Source organism: Camellia sinensis, chromosome 9, assembly GCF_055761805.1.
Source record: "Camellia sinensis isolate YWXY chromosome 9, ASM5576180v1, whole genome shotgun sequence".
In the NCBI taxonomy this organism is placed as follows: domain Eukaryota; kingdom Viridiplantae; phylum Streptophyta; class Magnoliopsida; order Ericales; family Theaceae; genus Camellia; species Camellia sinensis.
The window spans coordinates 95,076,037-95,085,409 of record NC_138969.1 but is presented as its reverse complement, the minus strand read 5'-3'; positions in this window follow the sequence as shown (position 1 = coordinate 95,085,409).

Here is a 9,373-nt window from a genome sequence, read left to right as displayed (position 1 = left end):
TGGGAAACATTACCTGCAGCAGTAGTGGACTCCCCGCAAATCTGGTCGTCTCTCAATGACAAAAGGCGTCTAAGCCCATCAACGTCTCTGCCAGAGTCATGGCAATGCAGCTCTTGCCCTCCTTTAAGCCTAGGGCAACCTCGATCAATTGGACGCTAGATCCCTCGGAGCCTAAGGAAAACAGAAAATGAGATAGCATGCCCAAACAGAGGGCATGTCGCCGGAAGCCTTGCCAATGATGGTCGCCGCGGTCACCAGTATCCGAAAACCGATGAATCAAACTCGGGATACCTAGCATTCCGTCACAAATCAGAGATCGTGCGTCATACATAGTGAGTCCACACATTCGCCCTAAGGTCTGAACATGACCAAAGTTAAGCTGGGGTAAGATCTCCTCGTCACGCTCGGATTCCATTAAAGCTTGAAAATCTTCGAAAGTAGGGCATACCTCTTGCCCGCTAAAGCTAAAGACATGAGTCATCGGGTTCCAAAACCTCGCTGCAGCATGAAGAAACGGAAAGTGCAGTGGAGAGCGACTCAGAGTGAATAGTGCATTTATGCCGAAACCCCGGAAATTCAGCTTTTCCGAGCCATCCAAGTTGTTAATCCAGGACGAGAGATTCTGGGCAAGAAATCCCCCCATTTCGAGGAAATCAGTGTTGAATTGAGTAGAACTACGAAGCTGAGGCCTTTTGTAGGGGATAAGATTGAGTGGAGGACAGGTGTCAACATTCTGGTGATTCTTTCATCCACGGCCGGCCGGCCAAATGTAGTGCCGACCGACCACCACTTTTGGCCGGTGACAAGTTATCATGGCCGATAGCCTCCACTCCTGGCCAGTGGTCTTCCTCCTTGTTCTATGAACTGTTTATGCTGAGAATCTGGGGAATGCCACCGCTTCCAAGGCCCTCCAACGATGGATTTTCCGGCGTCACGCCCATTTGCTTATCGAGTTGTTGTAAATTTGCTTATCAAGTTGTATTTCACTCTTTTCAAGTCTTTGTTACTTGTCGAGCTGTACTCGCACGCGGCTAGCTTATTGAGTTTCCTTGCTTTGCTTGTCGAGTTGTAAGTCAGTTCGCTACCTGATTATTACGATGCGAATGCTCAATTTTCAAACCGAGTTCAATTTCATTCACATTGTTATGTGATACCATGCGATGCGATGCTATGCTTAGGAAGCACAAATGTAACATCATTTTGATTAAAATGGTTGTTTCATTTCCCTCATGTGTTTTGCAAAATACACATTTTTGAAAAGGTAAAACCTGCTTAAGGCAGGGCAATGTGTTCAAACTACTAGTAAAAAGGAAAGTAAAGAAAAAGAAGAGCAGGGCAGCAAAGTATTGGAATTGATACTGGTAACCTCCCCTTGTGGTCAACGCACCTCCCGCGCCCTTGTTCGAGTCGGCTATGTGGTTTGGCGCCTTCATTACTCGAGACAGTGCAAGAAAGTACACTTTTGGAACATTAGTAGGCCTTCGAGTTGACCTCAAGCCGTGTCTTCTATGAGCGATGCTCAGTACGCGCAAGGAACGTCCCTTCCCGTATCCTTTTCGTATCTTGTGAATTCCACGAATCACTTCAATTATACCATGTTACAGTGCTTGGCATTTCAACATCATGAATAACTGGTCCTTTCCATGTTTCAAGTTTCTATACACATTGCATGCGTTGTCGCGTTATGCTTTACTTACATGTGTTCAAGTTCCTTTTTATACACATTGCTTGCGTAGACCGCATGCTTTACTTACATGTGTTCAATTTCAAGTTTTTATACACATTGCATGCGTTGTTGCGTTATGCTTTACTTAAATGTGTTCAAGTTCCTTTTATACACATTCCATGTGTTGTTGCGTTATGCTTTACTTACATGTGTTCAAGTTCCTTTTATACACATTGCATGCGTTGTCGCGTTAAGCTTTACTTACATGTGTTGAAATTGAAATTCCTTTTTATGCACATTGCTTGCGTAGACCGCATGCTTTACTTACATGTGTTCAAGTTCCTTTTATACACATTGCATGCTGTAGACACCCCATTTTTGACCGTCCTCAAGACTTGGACGTCACCATTGGAACACTTGGTGATTACCCTTGTTTGTGTTCGTCTTGAGTTCCCGGAGGTCTCGGTTGCGCGCCTTGCCGCAGGACCTCTCGACTCGACCGTGTTGTGTCTGGTTTTGCACCAAACACTTGTGTTTTGCTTTGGAGGGCCAGGGAATGCCTTGTGAGGCATCCCCACACATCACCGACCATGGCTTGAGGCCACCGGCCAGTGATTTTATGCCATCGGCAATGTATATTGCCGGTCGGCACTCTTTGTTGTTGGTCGGCCATTGATTTTGCCAAAATGGCAATTTTGAATGGCCGATCACTGTTCATCAACTTTTGGTAGATATTTTGTGCCAGCTGTGATAGCTGGCACCCACCTTTTCTCTCCTCCATACACGTGTATGGAGGGATCACTCTCTTGACAAGCTTATTTGACAAGCTTTATAAGAGAGAGCTCTATAAGAGAGAGTCTCCTCTCTTGGAATTAGGGTTAGAAAACATAATTAGAGAGCTCTGGTTTTAGGTTAGGATTTATATATCTATCCTATATCTCTCTCTCTCTCTCTCTCTCTTGAGCTTAGTGTGTGTGTTTTGTCTTACTTTTGCTCAGAAGCACCCACCATCACACCATCCCTTGGAGCTGAGGCCTCTTGAGGGTTGTTTTGGAGGTTTTGAAGCTGGTTTCAACCTAAAGAAGCTGCTGGAGCTCCATTGTTGAAGAGGGTCGTCAAGGGTAAGAAGCTTGCTCCTTTTTACCCCTTTCTTGCATTGTATTTTTGCCTACCTTACAACTGTTTTTGTGTTTAGTATATAACATAAAAAGTTCTGTTTTTAGGCCCTCTAAATAGTTTGTTTAGAGTGTTTTGTGATTTGAGGTTGTTTAACCCCTTTTGAGGCTTATAAGGCTCCTTTTTGTGCCATTTTGTGTGAGCTTCGGGACCATTGAGTTTGGGCCTCCTCACCACTGAAATCTTGAGGGATTTCAAAGGTGGGGATGGTGCCTTGAGGTCCTAGGAAGGAGAGGGCCACCCCCTCTCCTTGTTGTCCTTGAAAAGGACCATTTTTTGGCCTCTTGAGGGAGCACCATGTTTAGGTTCATGTTGACCATGCCTTAGCTGATTTTTGTGCTTATTATGTCATAATATGCCTCTATTTTTAGTTGTTTTTGGTACACCATGCTTGCTTAGCATACATGCCTTGTAATACCATTTTGTTGCCTTAACATGCCTTAGATTGTAAACTATTGTTCTAGCATGTTTTAGGCTTGGCTTTGTGAAGCTTTCATGTTTATTTTGCCATGATTAAGGTCTGTCCTTAGTTGTTTGGATCCATTTTAGCATGTATTGCATAGTCCCTTTGCATTTTGGCTTGTTGGCCTTAAGGGTGTGAGTGTATACAATGCATTACTTGCTTTGATTTAGTGGTTTGGAACCTCTTAACATGTCATTTTGGTCCACTCAACATGCTTATATGCTTGCATTTAATCCTCCTTCAATGTGTTTAAAGGTTGTTACCTTATGTCCCTTGTTTAGGCCTCAGAATATGCTTGCACTTTTTAGGCCACTTGGATGCCATCTAAGTACATCCTTAGCTTTGTTTAGGTCTGCATTAGACCTATTTTAAGTCCCTTTGGCCTTGTGAGGCTTGGTTGACCCAGCCTTGGTTTACCTCCCCTTTGGCTTGCCTTAAGTCTTGGACCATTGTTGCATGTTTGGCTTGCCTTGTTTAGTTGGTTTGGCACCATCCTTAACATGATTTTCAAAGCTTGGTATGTATGCCATATGTCCACGTTTATCTTCTTTTAAGTGTGCTTAAAAGTTGTCTCTTCAATGCGTAAGTGTTGGCCCATTTGCATGCATGTTTGTATGTGTATTTGCCCCTCATTCCATAGCATTTTGGCCACTGTTTTAGGTTAGTTTGAGGGCTGCCTAAATTAGTCCAAGTCCATTCTTGCATGTTGTGACATGCTTACCTTGTGTGTTGATTGCATGCTTGGCCTATCATGTGTTGTGGCATGTTTAAGTGACTTTGCATTTGGCATGCATTTCTCTTAGTTGGAATTGCCTAACATGTTGCACGCTTTGCATACTTGCATGCTTGAGTAACTAGCATAGTTGTCACATGCCTTGTATGCTTGTTTGCATTACCATGTTGCATGCCTAGTTAACATGCTTAGGTTGCATTGCATGCATGCTTTGCCTCTTGATTATCCATGATTGAGGTTGAGCTCCTCACTTGTTTGTTGGTTTGCATTGCAATTTGAATCCATCAATGGTCGATAGCTTCATTTGTGGCCGATGACCACCAAATCACAGCCGATGATAATTCCCTCCAGCTAGTGGCATTCCTCAACATCCAGTGAGCACATCCTGAGACTTTGGCAGTCTTCAGAGTGGCAGAGCAGGGAAAACAGAGGCAGCCTACGCATGGCAGTGGACTTCCGAGCAAGACCCGAGCACGCGTGCATTGAGCCCTCTTCCCGAGTCCCTTTTTCTTGCTTTTCTAAGCTTAGTTAATTTGTTAATTAATTAGGTAATTTGTAATAATTAATTAGCTTGCGAGTTAGTTAATTTGTACTATTCTTTCGGTCCCTCCGAGCGAGGGCGAATTTGTAATAAGTGTGGGTGAGTGTGTGCATGTCTTCCAACCCCCACTTCTTTCTCCCTTTTACTTACCTGCTTTGATGGTTAGTAATAGGACATGTTTAATTTAGCATACCTTATGCTATGCATGCGTGCATCATTCATCAGTATTGCATGCACCGGGCTCGGCGCATCATGCTAACTGCATTAGTACTTCAAATCTAACTTGAATACATGCTACTTGTGCATTTTCACATGTCATTCATAGACTAGCCGAGCCTACTCTAGTGACATTTCGTATGCGTTGCATTAGGCATTTAAACATGGACTTGGATCCTGCATTGATTGCTAACGAGTTCCCTGTTTTGGCACGGAGTACGATGTAAGTATTTATGCTTTAGCATCCTTGCATGCGTGTGAGTGTTGCCATGATAGCATGATTACCATGAGGCTAGCTGCTTATGTGATATAAACTGCTTGAATGCCTGTGGGTGAAGGTTGGATTGTCTGAGTTGGAATATCTCGTTGAAATCCATGTCTTAGCCTACTTGCGAGTAGCAAATTCCAAAACATTTTTCCAAAACAAACGGATATGCAGTGGTTATTCCCAAATTAGGCAATCTAGTCTATACTTTTGTGCTGTGCGCATAACATAGTAATTCTAGGCTAATAATTGGGATAAGAACACATAACGTTTTCAAAAATGGATATCATGGTTAGTAGAGGCCGATCTTCGGATCGGGCGAGAGGGGGTGCTCATAGCTGACCTTTCCCAATCGTACCCAAGTTCCCGAGCCGACGCAACTTTGGTGATGACGGGCACGTGGCCTTTGGCACCGAGTCAGGGTTTCCTAAATTCCCCAAAATAAAATATTTAGGTGGCGACTCTGTATCGGGCAAAGCAGTCCATGTTTGGCACTTCTTTTCAAAAATTTGTTTCTCAAAACGATTTGCCGGATTTGGACTCTTTGGTTCAGGTCTAGGACCGTGACACAAATCGAGTCCGAACTGTAGCGAGGGCCTCGCGCGGGCGCGTCAACAATTTCTGGCGACTCTGCTGGGGAATTTAGAGAGCTTGACTCGAACTAGTGATATCCTGTTTTGATTACACTTATGTGTTTCTTTGCATTGCATGTGCATTGGTGCGCCTAGGACACTGTGTTTGCCATCTGCCATTCCTGAACGGTTTGCAGGAGGCTCGTCTTGTCAAGGCATGACCATAAGGCTGACCGGTTATGGGCTCTGACAGTATGGGAACACAAACCCTGGTTTTTACCGGGGCACCCTTTTCGACCATTCGACCTAGTGCATATTCGGATCCATAGTGACCATTCCAAGCTAGGACAGGTTGCTTACCCGATGTTAGGTTGTTTGAAACCGCTGCATGCATAGTGACACCCTAGCTCCTGACAAAATAGGACAGGGAAACCCTACCCCTCCGTAGGGGTGTTTTGGCTCTCTTTACTTGCTATGTACTTTTAGAGTGTATCTCTACAGGAACGTACATATCAGTTTGCAAGTTTGAGTATCAGACCTGAGGGCATCAGTGTCAGTTTATGAGAATCAGTTATCTGCGGGTATCAAGTTCAGTTTTGGGGACAGTGATTCTGGGGAACAGTGATCAGTAGTAGAGTGCAGTTGTTCGGCTACACTTGTGATTGATCTGTTTGGGCTGAAATGCTGTTTGTTTTTCCTTTCAGTTCAGAGTATCTAAAGAATTGATACAGAATAGCTAGTGTTCCCCCTTGCCGAGGCAGGACTTATGATGACGCAGAATTCAGAAGAGATTGTGGTTATGACAGCTACGCTAGATCAAGGGATCACCCTGCGGGATGAAACCAATGTTGATGTATCGCATCCGTCTAGGTCGCCTGTCGCGCACCCAGTCTGGACCCCCCAGTTGTATCAGGCTCGAGAGCCCACCACATTTGAATTGATGGGAATGATAGGTGACCTCCAGAGATCCGTGGCCGATCTGGCCTATGGAATGTAGGCTTCGCCGCCAGCGGCACCGTATGCCGGGAATTTCATACCACAGGAGCCCCCGCTACTGGGGCGGATTGTGATAGAGCTCAACCAACCAGAGGTTGCCTCCAGCTACAGCAATGACTTGTCAGTAACAACCGGGCTTCGTTCTGATGTAGTAACCCAAACCCCCGATCAAGCTGAGGCCAGAGATAAGAACAAAATGAAGGCAGATGCCGATCCCATTGAACAACTGCTGTGGGCAGTCGAGTCATTGAAAGCCGAGGGGACGAACAAGCAACAGATATCCGCAGTTATGGAAAAAACTGTGGAGGATGCTTTCGCCACTCCACCTGAGGGTAGTTTAAGTCAATCAGAAGATCGGGATAGGCCCCGCCATGCCAGAACAGTTCCTCCTATTCCAAACCCTGCACCTGGGAATGATCAGAAAACCAAGGCAGTGCCTGCCGACCCTTTTGCTAGTGCGTCTAGTAAGAATACTCAAACTTCAAAGTACCTACCCCGAGGGCGCAGGATCTTTCATGCTCTCTACATGCCTCTGTCTAAGGCACTTCAGATTCTTGCCGAAAGGGGACACCTCAAACCCCTTGAACCTCGGCCTCTCCCGAAGAATCTCCCTCTCACCCATGATGCTGCTTTGTACTGCGCGTACCACCAACAGACCGGTCACGCCACCGATAACTGTTTCCGCCTTCGCCATGAAGTGCAGGATCTGATCAATAATGAGGTCATTCTTTCACCTACCTCAGCGAAGTCTGTTACCACCGAGCTGTTGGACTTCGAGGATACTGCGAGTATGTGATCAGGGGTTGGACCACCTGCGGGCGACGCTCGGTGTATTTCAGATGTGGCGTCTGGCACGCGCTTTTTGAGCATTTGTAAATGCAGTTTTGTAGCTTCTGGCTTGGGTTTTGAGTCAGTTCTCTGTTTTGTTTTTGAGTTTGCCTCTTTGCTTTGAGTCAGTCTTTTTGTTTTTGGGTCTGTCTTGTGGTACCGAGTCAGTCCCGTTGTATAGAACGTCGAGTGATTCCGGGGTTGTTGCCTCGAACACCGTTTTTGTATTTAACCTTTTTGCTTTCTTTTTGAGTCTGTCTCTGCTGTGGAGCCAGTTACATCTGAGAAACCTGAATGAAACAGCTGCGGCTATCATGTTTCCGTGCTTATTGTTTGTTTTGGGCTAGTTGTGCCAGAGGATTTGAATCAAACGGCCGTGCATTCCACCTGTTCTCTTGTGCCCTGAAAATCATTGCATTGACCTATGTTTTTCAAAACCTCTTTAACACTGCGGTGAAAACAAAGAGGAAGGGATTCCTCCGGTTTTGCAAAAATTTGATCAATTGAGAGAAAGAGAGGCATGCTAAGCCCTTAATGAATGAAATCATGCTTGTCAGCGTGAGTACTGGGAAGGACCCTGGCTTGATCCAGACCGGTTCTACACCATCTTCGACGCGAGTGATTTGTCGCTTTCTTAAAAACTTTCAAAAACAAATGTTTTGCGCGGCCCTGTGAAGACCTGTGTGGAATCGCTCTTGAGATTGTGTAGCCTAGGATTGCTCTCAGCCTCAAGATTCAACCCATTCGTTTTCGAACCTTGAACCCGTTCAGAACGTTCAACGGTCAACGGTCAACCGCCATGTAAAGTCTGTGTTGCCAGATTAGAAACAGCCCTTGAACGAGAGGCACCAAAATCAGATCAAGAAGATCAGATCTCACCAGAAGAAGCGTGTGAAGTAGCCATGATGGATTCTTCTGCAAATCATTGCTACAGCCGTTCTCCTTGATATAGAGAGGCTTCAACTTCAAAAATATTTGGCATGGACTTGTTACACTTTTACCCTTTTGAGAGGCTCGCTGGGCCGAAAACCCGGAAGGGCGACCCAGGCAAAAGTTAGAGCAAGAGAAAAATACAAAAAACGCAAAAAAAGAGAAGAAATAAAATAAAAAAAAAAGAAAGAAAAAAAAAGGGAATGAAAAGATACAAAAAAAAAACAAAAAAACAAAAAAAAAAAAGAAAAGAAAATGAAAAGAAGCTCGCAAGGTCGAAAACCCGCATCGGGCACCTTGGCAAAAGTTAGAGCCTAAAAAGTGAAGGTTAAAATACCCGAGTGTACCTTAACCGGAACTACGTAAGGCTTGATTCCCATGTTTGGGATACGTAGGCAACTTTATCCTGAAGTCCAGCCCTCAACGCTTTCATAGCGCCTCAGTCCATGTAATGGTTTTGATCATCCTTGCATTCTTTGAATCCGATAGGTCGGTTGTGACAACCGGATACATAGGCAACTTCGTCCTGAAGTTCAGCCCTCAACACCTTCAAAGTGACTGCGTCCATATATTGGTTTTGACCATCTTCGTCTTCTCTGTATCCGAGAAAGTTCGGTCATGATCATCACTTGTAAGGACTGTTTACAATATGCTGTGACATCATCCATACAAGGGGCAACTTTCTGTTGCCATGAGTCGCCGTTCAAACCAGGGGCAACTTTCCGTTGCCATGCAGCGTCCTTCAAGCCAGGGGCAATTTTCCATTGCCTCCGATCCGAGGTTGCGCATCTCAAAAAGTAAGTTCCATGTTCGTTGAGCATTGACTGTTTGCAATATAGTTTTTGAGAATTTTTACTGAGGTTGACCATTTTCTCGAAAATTATTTCATTTTCCAAAACTGGACCATTTTCTTGGACCCAAAAAGGAAAATTTTCAGTACTTATAGTCTGACTTGCATGGTTTTCAAATAAAAAATCGAACAAGTAC